Source organism: Falco cherrug, chromosome 1 (genome assembly GCF_023634085.1).
Source record: "Falco cherrug isolate bFalChe1 chromosome 1, bFalChe1.pri, whole genome shotgun sequence".
Taxonomy (NCBI): Eukaryota; Metazoa; Chordata; class Aves; order Falconiformes; family Falconidae; genus Falco; species Falco cherrug.
In genome coordinates this window covers 85588331-85604082 of record NC_073697.1, presented here as the reverse complement: position 1 = coordinate 85604082, position 15752 = coordinate 85588331, and the positions used below count along the sequence as shown (strand labels likewise).

Here is a 15752-nt window from a genome sequence, read left to right as displayed (position 1 = left end):
GCTCCTGACTGGATGGCTGGAGCTGCAGTAATTGCCTTGTATCAGGAATGTCATTTTTCATTTCTAGCAGGTCTTGTTTAACCAGACAGGTTCTTAAATTACTGTTCATTGTCTGCTTTGTAGTGAAGCAAACCTTTCGGTATGGTTTTTCATACATGGAAGTATGAATTCAGGCAGTGGCCAACACGTACTTTGCAAAGGCAGTGCTGTGCAAAGCTCCTGCAGGCTGTGTAGCTCCACCAAAGGGCTGTTGTCCAGAAGCAGGGGGCTGCTCTTTGTTTTTCTGACTCATCTCAGCAGAAGGAACATGAAAATCATCTCACCGTTTAACGGACTTCAAAGATGTTTGCAGTTCTGTTTTGACCCGTTGCTTGGGTCCGTGAATAATTTTGTGATTGGGTAAAGAGGGGAGAAATCACTAATATTCACCTTTAACTCTTGATTATATCTCTGGGGGTTTGGTTCTGGTTCCCCAGAACCAGGATTATTCAGCTGTTGCTGACTAATAAGGGATATTTTTCAGGGGCCCAAAATTGTCAGGAAACATATCCAGAGAGACTGAGGAAAGAACAAAACAGGCCGGATTCCAAGGCCAGGAAAATTCCTTGGCGACAATGGAGTTGCGTTTTCCTGAAAAGCAGATCTTAAATTTCTATTTCAGCTGAACCCAGCACTACCCAAATGACCAGATACACCCAGCTTTAGGCATACAGGATTTTCATGGGACTTTAAATGAGGTGTGAGCTGGTCTCCCAGAAGAAAAATTACTTCTTCCCCTCTTTCCAATCTGAATAAGTCCAGTGTATTTCCCTGTGCATACTTTTTATTAGTTCTCCTTCCTTGATCCTTATATTCTTTGTATCTTGTGGATGGATTGTAGGCCATCTATGTATTTCTTCACCGTTACAGATGTAAATTCTGCTGTATAGTTCATACATTTTAAACTCCTTAACCTGTGTACAAAACATGTCCCCTTATTCCCTGCATATGTTCCATGCAGGCAAGGTTGGGGTTTTATTTATTACTGTTAAAGTCTAACATAATTCTCATGAAAATTTAAAAAATCTGCTAATGCAGATGACTAGTGTGTGACAGATTTTCATCAAATATGCTTTATTCATTTACAGATGTTTAAAGGAGCGATGTGCTAAGAGCACTGAACTGATTCAATCCAGTGCTAAGCCCTCTGACAACAATGTGAATGTGTAATTCTTGTGGCGAGGGCTCCACAGAAGTGTTCCCATTAATATCTCGTCCCTGGCATCAGTGGGGCTTAAGTAATAGGAAACTGGCATATTTATTCACCACCTAAATTTTTAAATAGCAAACATTTTTAAAGCACTTGCTGAAATATTTAAGCCAGGCAAATAGATGATGGATGACAGGGAGAAAAAATGCCTTGATTTATTGAAGAAAAGGGAATTTAAGAGCTCAGTGTGAAGAACTTTCTAGTTAAACTGACAAGTGATAATCCTCTAATTGAATTGTTCATGCCAGGTTATTGAATTTGCAAATCTTTAAAGGAGTTCCAGCCCAAGGTTGTAATCTGAGCCGTCTAACCCTTGCAAATGTCATTCACTGGCAGAGGTCAGTCTAGAAAGGTTTACAGAGCTGTCTGCAAGTTCACTCAAAACAGCTTCTTGGCAAGGATGGATTAAGAGGCTCTAATGTGCTAACGCGGCAGCCTACCATCGCCTTCGTTTTCTGCTGGCAGTGGGAGAGAGAAGTCAGGTTTCAGGCTCATGAGCTGTCAGACTCCACGTTCTCTATCCAAAAGGAGTTCAGAACCTGTATTTCTGATTTAAAGCTCTTCATTCACATTCACTCTCCCCACCCCCACCCCCCCTTTTTGACAAGAAGGCGCCACCTGAAGGGCATCCTTACCCAGAAAGGATAGGAAGGAAAAAGAGAGTAGCAGATGTACAGCTCTTAACAAACATTCACTGTTTCTTGGCATTTATGGGCTTCGTCATTTTAACAGCTGGATATATGGTCCTTTATTTGCAGTTGATCTCTTAAAGTACTACTTGTTCAGTGACTTCTATGAACCTCAGCCTTTAGACGTCTATGCATCTTTTGAACAAAAGGTGGAAATTAATAAACTACGTCAGTCCTCCTTAGAAGTTTGCAAGCTTCCTTGCTCCAAGTTTGTTTGCATTTCAGAGCAATAGCTCCAAGGTTTTGTTGGTGGAGGACAGAACCATGGAATCATTTAGGTTGAAAAAGACCTTTGAGATCATCAAATCCGACCATTAACCCAGTACTGCCAAGCCCACTGCTAAACCATGTCCCTGAGCACCACATCTACATGGCACACCTGCACGGCAGCCTGTTGCAGTGCTTGACCACCCTTCCAGTGAATATTTTTTTTCCTAATATCCAATCTAAAACTCTCCTGGCATAACTTGAGGTCGTTTCCTCTTGGATGCTGTGGCTTTTCTGAAGGCAGTGTGAAAGGAGCAGGTTATGCTGATTTCCCTTCTGGTTTCTTGTCCCATGCAGGCTAAACTGAGAGATGCGCTGGTGATTTTCCTGCCAGCAGTAGAGCTATTAATGGAGCTTGCTCTCATTTCACCTTGCAACCCTAGTGCTTGCTGCGAGCAGAGGGCATAGGATACTAATTCGTTGCATCTGTGGCAGGAGCTGGAAACCAGTGAGACACAAACCTGAAACACTTTACAAACTTAACTTACCCTTTATATTTCTCTTTGTATCCAGGAAAAGCTAGCAGATGCTAGCTTAAGATAAACAAGTGCATTGAATTCTCCTGGGAGGGAAGAGTACATCTAGTTGTCAGGAACCCCAAGGAGCAGGACTCTAAGCAACACTGAAACAATTAGATTTAGCCTACTCTCTACTGTTTAGCGTCACATTGCAGCTGATGAGAAGGAGGTTTTAGTGAATTTGGGAATAACCCAGCAAAATTCAGGTTGATTCTTTATGCTGCAATGTCAAGCTGTGATTGGAATAGGTCATAAGGCTGGTGGCAAGTTAGTGGTACTCCAGGATCTAGTCACAGAGCTAGCTCAGATGAACTGTGAAAGAACTGGAAGACAATGGAAATCTTACTTCAGTGATTTGGAAATAATTAGGCATGTGACTTGGTATCTTTGTGACACACTGTAACATCATATCCTTACATGAGCATCCACATAAAGGTGAGGGGGCTTTTTGCTTCATGACCTGTCTCAGCCATTTATATTTGGGAGGAGAGGATAAATTAGAAATAACATGGTATTTCTTAGGCTGTGAGCCAGCAGTTTTGTTTCTAAATGCAAATTATATTATCATGTGTTCACTTTAGAGACTTAGAAAAATCTCACTACCAGAGTTACGAAAAGGCCTCTTTTGCAATGAGACTCAGAAGTCGGTGTGTTCATTGTCGACTTCCCCATAAGACACGTTCCGGTAAACGAGCAAATGGAGGAGCTCACCAACCAAGAGCGTAACATCTGAAAGGTTTAGTACTTCTCAGTTGTGACCCTGAATATCACTGGGTTGTTCTTTCAAGTGCCTGACTGCGCTAACCTTGCTGTGTCAGGGAATTCTGTGTCCAATCCTGTAATGCATAAAGATGTCCTGGCAGGAGAAAGGCAGTAGAGTTTCTGTGCTGAACTCCAAGTGCAGTCTGTCATTATTTAATTAAGTATTTATAAAGTAGCTGAAAATTCAACCATTCTTGACACTTGCACCTCTCCTAGCCTTATGTGTGCATGTGGTAAACAGTCATATGCAGAGGAAGACATTACCAGACACTTCTGAAGGAGCTGAAATAATACCAATTTTCTTATTGAGGAAGGGCATTGCTTTGTGTTCCTGCTTAAAAGGCGGCCAATGTGGCCAATTCCCCTAATGCTTGCAGGCCTTCATTCAGCTGCCTGAAAAGGGAGAGTCCCAGCAGAAATCTCAGGAGCAAGCTGTAATTAATTGAAGCAAGCAGATGGCTCCAACTTCTTGTGCCTTAGCAATGTGACAGCATCTCATGGAGGAGCTGTGACAGCATAGGACGCGTGTAGGAGAGGGGGTGGATGAAGCTCTCAGCGTGCATCTGCAGCAGGCTCAAGCGGTGTCTTTATCCAGGCAAATGTTATCTCACTGCTTATTGAATTATCTGTCTTGAACGGCCTTGGATAAGGCTGTAAGGGAAGGAGAAAGAGGTGAACCAAGGAATACACTTGTACTCAAGAAAGTGTAGAATAAGATGCAAAGTTGGAATGTCAAGCCATTTAACTCATCCTAATTGACTCTGTGGGTGGTTGCTCTTATTTTGGAAGAGGAATGCCTTTTCTGAGTAAACCTCTCTTCTAACTGGATTAAGCAAATTCAATTAAAAATTTGAAAATACTATTCAAGGATGAGCACAATCATATATAGAATCAGAGTCCAAAGTAACTTCTGGCATAAATATGACCTTACAAGGGTAAGCAAGTACTTTTGTTTCTCTTATGTTTCACATAGTTTAATTTAGTATACACATTCCTAATGTTAGAAGTCAAATACTACTTTCGATTTTCATTACTCATAAATGAACTTATGTAGGAAGAGTTTCTCATTCTCTGAGAATTTTCCAGATCTTAAAATTGTCATGGGAAAAAAAATCAGAATTTTCTTTTTTTTTTCAAGCCAGCAAAATTAAGAGAGTAAGATAGAGGAAGTTTGGGTGAACTAAAACATTTCTGGTTTTCACCTTTGGGATAAACTTAACTATTACTAACAGAAATAATTTAGACTTAGTTTTTAAATACAAAACCAGAAGATTTTTCACAACTGTGAATCAGTAAAATAGCAATACCAGGCCCTTTCTCATTACAAATTCGGTCTCTAAACCAATTTAAGAAAACTGAGCCAGAAAGTAACTTGCCAGTAAGTTCCACTCATGTGCCTAAAGTGAAGCACATAAAGCAGAGATTTGGTGAGTGTGTGTCTGTGCCTTAGGCTGACCATCTGAACCTCCAGCTTCCTTACTGTGATACATTAATATTTATTTGTGAAACACTCTGTGATTCCCCATATGAAACACCTTTCACAAGCGTAAAGTCTTAGTCTCCTTTGAGGCTAGAAATCACACCAAAATCCCTAGGTGAAGTGCCTCTCCAAGCAGCATTCTGCCTGAAGTGAATATTTAAAACACTGCACACAAAAAAACCTGTTGGGAAATATAAAATTTTATTTCTAAGCTACATGATTTAAACAGTGGAAGTAGGACATCAATTGCCGCCTTATCTGAAGGGTGTGTTTGGTATTTAAGTCAGGGCTGGCATGGTGGGTTTGAGCATAGAAATTCAAGGGTATCTTTTCTTTAGGAGACTTCTTAAGGACACATAAAGTGTGGCAGATGGGGAAACTTGCTGAATCTTGGATAAATTACTGAGACATTGCAGAGTTGCTGTAAATATTGTAGGACCTCATGACAGCCAAAGGAGATAAAAAAAGACATCTACAGAGAAGGGATGCAACGTGTTTGTAGGGTTCCAACTTTTAAGAAGGAATGAGTATCAATCTGCCTGCAGTTTTGGGTCCTTAGATCACAGTCCTCTAGGGAGAGTTGTGGTGAAATAGGTCTACCACAACACCACTCTGCATCAGTGCCTAGAGAAGGACCCTACAGTGTTTCATGTACATTATTTGCTGACGGTTCAGACTCATCCAAGCCATTTCCCAGATGTCATAAGTACCGTGTCGTGTTTGCTTCTGAGGGAAAATCAGACTCTGACCTCACTTTTGTACTTGCAGGTGACGGCAATGGTTCAGTTTTTGCTTTAGTTACATCCTCTGTTTCTTGCTTTTGTTTGTACATATCAAATGTACATATCAAATTTAGACATAAGCTTAGCGCCAGTTTCTCACTAGTATTCTGAATCCACAATTAGGGACAGATTTTTCTTTTCAAGATCTTTATGCACTGCAGTCAGCCGAATTTTCTTTAAATCCTTATATCTTATTTAACCTAATGAGTTAAAAAGATTCTATTCATTATCTTAAGTATTAATTATCTTATTATACTCTACAGCTTGACATGCCAGCTTTTTTGCCGCAATTTCTGGTTGTGAGGACAGGTTGCCATATGTAAAGACTGTCTGCAGAGCAGCTCCTGATACTGGGTGGTTTTGTACAGCTTTCGCTCAGGCCAAGTCCCAGACGTGGCAGGACCAGACCTCCTGTTCAGAGGGTGCTGGTAATTCCAGCTGAACTCTTCCATCTAAACTTCTTCTGACCTCAGCATGGACAACCGATGCAGTCAGAAATGGTTCCCTGCTAGCACTGAATTAATGCTCATCTCTTCTGACTCCAAAGAGATGGCTGGATGAATCTTATGTGTCCCTTGGTCCAAATATTTCCCAACTTTTTCTCCTGCATATTTTCTATTTTTGTACCTGCGTACACTTTTTAAGGAAAAACTTGCTTATGTACCAAAAAAATTCTATTGTTGCTTTTTCTTTGTTCCATGGTTTCTCCATTTAAATTGCCTCACATCAGTTCCTTTTTATTCACTTGTGGTTATCAATTTTGAACAATTTCCAATTACCATATTAATTTCTAAAATGTGCAGAAGTAATGTTGCTGATAGAAGTGCTATATTTATTTACTGCATTGCTTCTAGTCTACCTGAAAAAACACAAGTGTGCTGTTTACAAAGATGTATCACTTTGAGTCAACAGTGATCCAGGCTGAATTGTTACACCCCGGCATCTTCATGATTTCAGCAACCTAAAGGTCTTAGTATCAAATACCTGCAGGGGCATGTTCTTAATTTTCAGTATGTTCTTATCATCTCATCCAGGTTCTGCACTCGTGGTTATAAAGCACAGTATCTCCAGCTGTAAGAAATCATTTGAAATTGTGGAAAATTCGACCTGCGTGTAGTTTTCCTTTCAAACTTTCCTTAATTTTAAAAAGGTCAGACTAGTTGGAACAATAATTAGCAGAACAAACACTACTGTCCTCAGAGGAGACCTTGTCTGCCAAGCTACTGACTCAAGAACGGTTACAGCTGAGTTACAGCCCAGCCCTCCTTCCTGCCCTGGGAAGCAGACCTGAGGTAGGCTGGAAATTGCTGACAGACCCTGAACTTCAGCTGTGCAGGTGAGTGTCATGCTGCAATAAAGCACGCCTCAGTCAAGCATATAAAAACAGGATTTAATTCAGAATCTGATGCTTAACTCTGCATCATTGATCTTCCTTCTCTATATTAATTGCACCAAAATACATACTGTTTGCATCTGTTAATACTCCAGAGTCTGTTTGACAACTGAATGCAGCTGAAATCTCTTAACTCTTGATTTGTAGCCTGTCTTTTTTGGGGGGTTGGGCTTTTTCTTTTAGCACATGGCAGTTGATGCAGCAGAGCTGAGTGCAAAGAGCTGGCCTTTCCTCCACTGAAGTTTGCTCAAAACAGAAAAACAATTTGGAAGAGCAGGCTTTACTCAAGAGCCTGTTAAATAAAATTTCATTGGATTGACAATTATTTGTTGAGGCTGGTGTCTGTTAAAAAAAAATACCCTCAGTGAGTATCTAGGAAACACTAGCTTTTGATAAACAAGGAAATTGGAAATATTATACAGATTTTAATGACTGGGACTTCAGCTCTGTCAGAATCAGTCAAATTCATCCCTACTGTGTAATGCCTAATATTTTACAAAACAGTAAGATCTCTTGACCCTTTCTAGATGAGAAATCAGTTGAGCACTGCAGCCCTGCTGTTTTTACTGGAGGTGTGCTGATTCACACCAGCTGTCAATCTTGTCCTGTTGCAGTCCAGAAAAGGGGGGCGGGGGGGATGATAAATGGAAAAGTACGCAATGATGGGAGGGCTGAAGGTTCAAATCTGATCACAAAACCAGGCAGCAAATGCATGCATTGGCCAAAGCCAGCCTTCACGTGGGCTTCAAGGTACCTTCACCCTGACTGTTTTGTGCAAGACCACTGGGAAATTGCAGACTTGTTAGCACTGCAAATGCTGACAACGCAGTTCTGTTCTGTCCCCTTGTACCTTCTGCACTTTTCTAGGCAATGCTTGTTGAACACCTCAGGTTTTGCCAAGATTGCAAGGTTCCGGGTCTCAGCCTTCTGCATTTCTCCATTAGCTCGCTCAGCGTTGCTGCAGCTGTGCTGGAGGTGGGACTATGACCTGAGATTTGGGCTGAGAGCGATACTGTAATTCACCCCAGCCTGGCAAGCAGGGATTTTAGGAAGTGTCAGCTGGGGAAAGAGAGAAACAAATTGAAGACACAGCAGGAAAGAGGGTTTGTCTGGCACAGCCACTGTGGTAGCTGATTTCCATGGTTCCTCTGGCAAATGCAAAACCCTATGGACAATTAGGAAGCACAAGAGTGCTGTGTTCCCATAAAAAAGTGGGTTTCCGTAAAAAATAATCTGGCAGTTCTGCACAGCACAGAAGGTTTTCTCAGCTGTAAAATTCCTTTGTTTCCCTTACAGTGGGTTCCCTTCCAGCTGAATTCAATGGGCAAACCAAGGGCTCTCCCTGTCTTTGGGGGTTCCTGTGCTTCACCTGATGCTAAATCATAAGGTTGGTTTTTAGACTGAAACGCTGCAGCCTTCAGAAGTGCTCTCTGATGGCTGCTGGGGGAGGCAGAGCACCCAGCTGGAGGGACCCGTGGTGCAGCGCAGGTCATTTCTTCAGCAGTGCCTGCTCTGTTAAATGTAGCTGGAGCGCTCCCGTTTGAGACCACAGCTTGAGCAGAAATCCCATTTGTGCACTGCAGGACCGTGCAATGGGTAAGAAAATCTAGTTATGCTAAAATTTCTCTTGCTATCTGTCTTTTGACCTTTTGCAGTATCTGCTAGCTCATTTGTCTTGCAGCACTAACGGAAATATGAGTAAGGAAGCAAAAGAGAAGCTGAATGTTCACAAAATTGAACACGGATTCAGATGAGACTAGCAAACCTGTTTTTTTCTTGCAAAGATGTCCCTTATCACTCTTTTACTCACCAAGGTAGGTCAAAACATTTCAAACTGGGAAAAATTTTGTATTGTCTGTTGAACCCAATCAAGCCACGATTTAATTAACTGGATTGAGAGAGAGAGATGCCAGTGAGTTATCTGTGCACCTGGCAGTGTGTGCAGAATACTAATAGCCTGGGTAATGTTCTCCAAATTCTTGATCGGCAGCAGCTGGAGCAAATTTTTGACTTTGATGAGTAGGGAAAAAGAAGAAATCTATTTCAGCGCAGTGACAGTAGTATATTTACATTACAAACACGGCAATTGCTAAGCATTACTGGAATTCTGCTGCCACAATAAAGGCAGTGGCATTCATTTAGTTTCATTTCCAATTATAAGAGATCCTGCTGGTTTTTCTCCATAATAAAAACTTTGCAAACCGAGCTTCATTACACAACTACATGGGCTGCTACCCATCTTGTCTGACTACGGATGTCATCGTCTGTCATCCCAAGCATTTTGAACTCGTTCAGGTTTGGAGAGAGGAAAAGCAGTCTTTGGTCCTGTGATTACTGTGAAACGTCTTTTATTTCATAGCTGAGCATGGAAACGGGCAGCCTGGTGCTGGGAAGGGTGTCTGTCCCTGGTAAATGGAGGACATCCCTCATCCCTTTGTTCACCATGGGAGCTGAATCTTTGGCAAGCAGCTCCTCTTACTAGAGTAAACGGTGACATTTGTTAAGTGCTTCCAAACTGGCGCTTTGTGAATTTTCAATACACCTATCTGGCATCTGATCCAATTGTCACTGCAGCAAAGTCAGTGGGAGTCTTTCCACTAACTTCAGAGCCACAAAGAAAGTCTCCTGCTGTATGGTTTGTACAAGCAGGAGGCAGGGGAGGGAGGGAGGGAGGATAATTTACTGGTAGTTGGGGAATTTCTTACAGCGACAGCATTGCAGGGAAGGCGAGTGAGGTCAGAGGTTGTAGGACATTAGTGGCCTAGGACAGCAATTCGGTCTGGTCGGTACATCGCCTGCAGCTCCCATTTCAAGGCAGGTGACCCGGTAATAAACATTATTCAAGGAAATTTGATGGGAACAGATAGTTAAAAAAATGAGGCATGTTGGAACAAATCCTGCTGCCAGCCCAAAAGTGATGTTACTGAAAGAACAGGGTGGAGTGAATATTTCTTTTAAAGTTCTGCCTCAGAAAGGTTACTGAGGCTTTCCCTTTCCTTCCACACACAAGGAGCAGTCCCCCCAAACCCTGCCTGAGACCCCAGCCCTTTGACTTGCCTGTAGAGGCTTTGGGAAGCAAGGGAAACTGAGGCACTGCAGTAGGCACAGTGCCTAAAGTCTCCTGTATGGGGCCTGTCTAGTGGCTCCTCAGCTCCCAGCAGGAGCAAAACATGTCAGCTGTGACACGGAGCTTCTCATGGCTGTGAGCGGAGCAATGCATGGGTTGGATCCGATTCATTAATGAACTTGTGTATGTGGTAGCTCTATTGCTTCTTCAGGCTTTTGCTACTATACAATGAAGTACATGATTAAAACCAGCAGAAGTCAGCTCAGGATCAATCTGGTGTGAGTAGGTCCTTTTAAATACAAGGTACTTTAGTGGCATTTTCAGTTGGAGTTGCCACTTGCTGAACATTTGGAGGGTATTGGTTAGGTTACAGTTCTCAGGAAACATTAATTCTCTTCAGACCTAGTGCAAGCAAATTTTATTGTGCATGCAGCTGTTCAAGATTAAGTAATTATGTGATGAACCTTTGGAGGTGATGAATTTTAGATGAAGCATGTACACATTTTTATTATGCGTACTTTTTTCTTCATCTATTTTCTCTTCATTTGGTCACTCGTTTATGTGGAAGCAATGAGCAAAATCAGCATATTTCACTCTTTAGAAAGAAAATTTCCATTTACATAGCCTTAATGCCTTCAGCCCACACATCCTTCAGTGAATTTTCAAAAACCCACTGATGTATTACACTCCACATAGCAACTTCAATAAACAGGTCATCTGAAAAAGACCAAGGTTAGACCCTCAGCTGGGCTCAGCAGTCTTTTCTCTCTTGGGCTCTTTTTGAGCTCACCTAGAACCGTTTCACCTTGGGCTGAGCAGGGGTGGCTTGTAGGGGATCAAGACCCAGGTCTCATCAGGAGATGTTTTACATGCTGCTTTGTTGTTTGGAAAAGGTTACAAATCATAAGTTTCTTCTCTTTACTTTGTTCTTTGCAGGCAGCTAAAAGATCACTCTGCTAAAACGGGTTTCTGAAAAGCACCAAAAAAAGACGAAAGAGAGAAAAGCAATTCTGAAACAGTGAGTAAAAGGGTATTTTCAAGAAAGGCAAGATGATCAGTTTTTAAGCCTTTTAAATACTTTGAGTCCCTATTACCTAAAGTGTATGTATGTAACGGTCCAACCTTAGCAAAGCCAGCAGCAGCTTTGGGTTTCAGGCCAGATCCATTCTCAAAGCAGAACACCATGATTTTGGCTCCAGATCACGAATAACTTTTCCTGCCACCTTGACACTCTCCTGCCCCGCTGCTTAGACCAGAGACTTTGCCCTGGGGCAATACGTTCTGGAACTGTTCCAGCAAAGGCTGAAGATGTTATTCTCTGGCCATTATACCAGATCCATGCATTTACAGGACCACCTAGCAACACAGATTGGAACCAAATCAGGCATGGATATGCAATTGCATTAACCAAAATATATGAGGAGCATATGTTTATTTTCTGGTAGCTGAAGATGGTATGGGATCTCGGAAAATGTTCAAGTGCTTCAGACAGATGGTACGTGATCCAGCATAAAGCCTGCCAGTGAAAAGTTAACCTGTCAACGTTTTCTTTTTTTTTTTAACAAATCTGAATCAGCAGAGCAAATTTATACTGGATCGGTGCTTTGTGTCTCACAGCTGCAGCAGATTTATCTAAGATGGATTTATTATATTATTGGACCATGATGAAAGTGTGCAGAAGATGTGAATACAGCTGAAGGAACTGTATTTCTGTCAGGAAAACAGACCCCGTAAGATACCTCACCCTGAAGCTGTTTGTCTCTGGCTACATTGCTTTTAAGCCTACGCCTGAGAGCCTTTTTCCTTGATTGCCTTTCCTTCATGCTGAGCTTCCACAGCACAGTGCCGTGGTGCAGTACACAGAAATATTAGCACTCTCAAAGAGGTTATACAGCAAGAAAGAACAGTATATTGATGTAGATAGAGGTATTTATAAACAAACACAGGTACAAAGCTGTATGAAAGATCTCTGCTGCTTCCTTTCACAATAGCCCACGTGATGCCAGCACACCCAGCTGTTCCTGGCTGTCCTTCAAGGGGATATTCTCTTTCCTGCTGTCCCTTGAAGGTACAAGAATGGGCTGAGGTATTCAGTTGTGCTCGTAAAACCCTTCTCATCCTCCCAGTGCCCTGTCCGAGCCTGCACATGCTGCAACACCCCAGAGGTGCTACCAGGAGGAAAGCAGCTCAGTAATTTGCTGTTTTGCACAGGCATGTTGGAGAAGCTGGGGTACAGAAAGGCGTTTGTTGGGCTGCTCTGGATCAGGGTGGGTGCTGCTGCGTGGGGGGCTGCCTCCTGCTGCGGGCGCCTTGGGGCAGAGCCCTGCACCCTCACGGGCCATGACCTCTTTGAAGTTCATTTGATCAGGTCTGGTTTGTTTGTCTACATTTATTTAAGAGGAGAGGACTACTGAGTTTGCTACTTGTCCGATTTGTTTTCTGTGTGTATACAAAAGCCCCAGATCTTGATTATAGGTGGAATCTTCCCACAAGTTTCTGTTTGGTGAGTAGCACTTTGACCAATAAGCAAAGTCTCCATTGTCTTTACTTTCTCTCTCAAACAACTAAAGCAAGTTTCATAAGCCTAAATCAGGTATATATTGAGGAAGAGCCTGTATTTTAGTGTGACCTCTCCAAGCCTACTAGGATCTGCGTGATCGATCAGTGTTAAGACCTCAGCTGACTTTCTATCAAACTCAGTCTGGAGTAGGAGCACAGTTACATTCATTCAAGACTCCTACTGTATCTCTTTGATTTAATACAGCAGTAGGTATGATCGACCAGTATCATGGAGCACTTTTTTGGATGCAGTTAATGTTGTTCTGTAGACAACAGGACAAATGGGATGAAGCTCCATATATAGGTTTGTTTTCCCCTCTACAGGATGATAATGAGATTTAGGAATAAATGTACGCAGTTGAGGCATTCAGACACTGTTAAATACCCTCTTTATGCCAGAGGAAAAGAGATTGGTTTTGGAAAAGGCTAAAGAGGAGAATGAAAGTCAAAATGCTGGGGAAGATCCTGCTAGATTTATGTCAAAAGCACAACCAGGTTGGGATCCAAATTTGCCTCTCAGAAGAGCAATGATAAAACAATATCAACAACTTATTTTGTATGGGATAAAATATGGAGTTCCAAAGCAAAGAAATGTCTCTAAGTTATACAGTTTAAAACAAGGCAAACAAAAATCCTTCTCCATTTCCTGAAAAATTGTGTGAAACTGCACAAGAATATGCTGATTTAGACTCAAAAGCAGAAGACAATAAAACTATGTTTAATATGTTATTTATCATACAGTCAGCCCCAGATATTCAGAAAAAACTACAGGAAGTGGATGGAGCAGGAGGAATGTCTATTCTCAATTAATAGAAATTGTCTATAAAGTTTACAACAATAGAGATGATGAGGAAAAAGAGGAAAGACAAAGGGTGAAACAAAAAGGCTCAAGCTGCTTTACTTGCTGCTGCTATTATGGAAACATGTATCAAGGACAAGGTAGAGGAAAAAGTGCCCGGGGAGGAGGAGGAGGCCTGTGTGCTTCTAATCGTCAAGTAGTAAATTCTGATCCCGTAGGTCCAAATCAGTGTACTTATTGCAGGGAAAAAGGACATTGGAAATATGAGTGTCCGAAATTAGAGCAGAGGACCGTTCAAACACCTCAGAGGCAGGTGCCTGAGGCAGATTCGTTGATGATGGGAACTTACGATTCGGAGTAAAGGGGACTGGAGGATCGAACAGATACCTCCCCAGCAGATCCCCTGGTTCCAGCTCAGCTGGAGAATGAGGCTATAAATGTTCAGTAGATACAGGAGCAACATACTCAGCAGTAACAAGTTGTAAAGGACCATTAAGTAAATTCCATATGTCAGTGATTTGGGCCACAAGAAAGTGAGCAGTAAAACCTTTCTTACTTCCTATGAAATGTAAAATTGGAAATAGAATTTTAACACATAAATTTTTATATATGCCAGAATGTCCCATGACACTGCTAGGTCAAGACTTATTAAGTAAATTGGGAGCTCAAATAACCTTTGTCAAAAATTAGATTCAAATTCACATTCCACAAGATAATGTTGGAAAGCACAGTTATATTTACTACAGGGTGCTGACAGTGAGATGAACAAAGAAATACTGCCTCTAGAATTTCCTTGGGTGGTTCCCATGGTATGGGCCACCCAACAACCTGGAACTGCTAAGGGTGTAACTCTAGCTAAGGTAGAGCTGAAGCCTAATTCAAAACCAGTAAGGAAAAACCAGTGTCCTATAAAACTTGAAGTGAGAATTGTTCTTGAACCATTGATAAATAATTTCTTATGATATGAATAGTTACACAAATGTAGTTCCAAATATAATATCCCAGTCCTTCCAGTGAATAAGCCTCATTTGCAGGAATATAGGTTGATTCAAGATTTATGGAGCGATCAACCACATAGGTTGTGGATGTACACCCGGTGGTTCCTAATCCATATACGTTGTTGCTAATGTCTCTGAAAAGGATTTTATTTTACAGTTTTGGATCTGAAAGGTGCTTGCTTCCATATCCCATTGGAAACTAAGACCCAAGAACTGTTTGCCTTTGAGTGGGAAAGTCCAGCTACTAGAAGGAAGGTGCAGGTGTGCTGGACCGTGTTGCCTCAAGGATTCAAGAATAGTCCAACACTAATTGGTAATGCCTTAGCCAAAGGATTAGAAGTACTGGCAAGGTAAGAATCCCTCAATTATTTTGTTACAAACATTGCCTGAGGAAATTGAAGGACAGATGAAACAGTCAAACAAGTATCACTTAAGATTATTATTAGGCGCTGCCTTAGCCCAAGTATTCAGCAAAGGAAGCTAAATTGGCCAAACTATTGGAGTGCAAGAAGAATAAAGCTGGTTGGTTCTGGTAGTAGAAGTGCTGATTATGAGAGAATAATTACGATGATTACATGGAGACACTCATATGGGAGCAGATGCATTGGTTCTGAACATCAAAAGATATGCCATAGGACCAAGAAGGCAATAGGTTGCTGAAGAACTTGTCGAACAATGTTCAATTTGTCTTAAAAATAATAAAAAAAATTGGGAAAAGACCCCCATCTGGAGAGGTTGTTTTCCTGGGGAATGCTGGCAAAGAGATTTTTCTGAATTACCCAAGACTTATGGGTATAGGTATCTTTTTGTAATGGTAGATACCTTTTCAGGTTGGCCTGAAGCTTTCCCTTGTTGCAGCAGCAAATCTAAGGAGGTAGTAAGAATAGTGCTGAAAGTAATTCCTAGATTTGGAGTTCTGGAGGGAATATCGTCAGATAGAGGCCCTCATTTTGTAGCTGAAATAGTTCCTTGGGTCTCTGCCTTTCTTGAAATAAATGGGAACTCCATATTCCATGGAGACCACAGTCTAGTGGAAAAGTAGAAAGAATGAATCAGATGTTAAAAAGACAACTTGCTAAATTACGTCAAGAAACCCAAGAAAAATGGGTAGACCTACCCCCATAGCTTTAATCCTGTGCTGTAGTGAATGTATCTATACAGCAATGTGGCTCGTATTCTTTGACTTTGC

The 15752-nt window shown here is 41.6% G+C and overlaps 1 long non-coding RNA gene across 1 annotated transcript in view; it reads left to right on the top strand.

The window, feature by feature from the left end:
* The first annotated feature begins 6724 nt into the window (after positions 1-6724).
* Positions 6725-15752, top strand: part of LOC114017555 (uncharacterized) — a 39062-nt gene continuing 30034 nt past the window's right edge. Inside the window, exons 1-3 of the long non-coding RNA XR_008732090.1 lie at positions 6725-7083; positions 8437-8736; positions 8822-14913. This is a non-coding gene — a long non-coding RNA (uncharacterized LOC114017555). The remainder of the gene's footprint in view (positions 7084-8436; positions 8737-8821; positions 14914-15752) is intronic.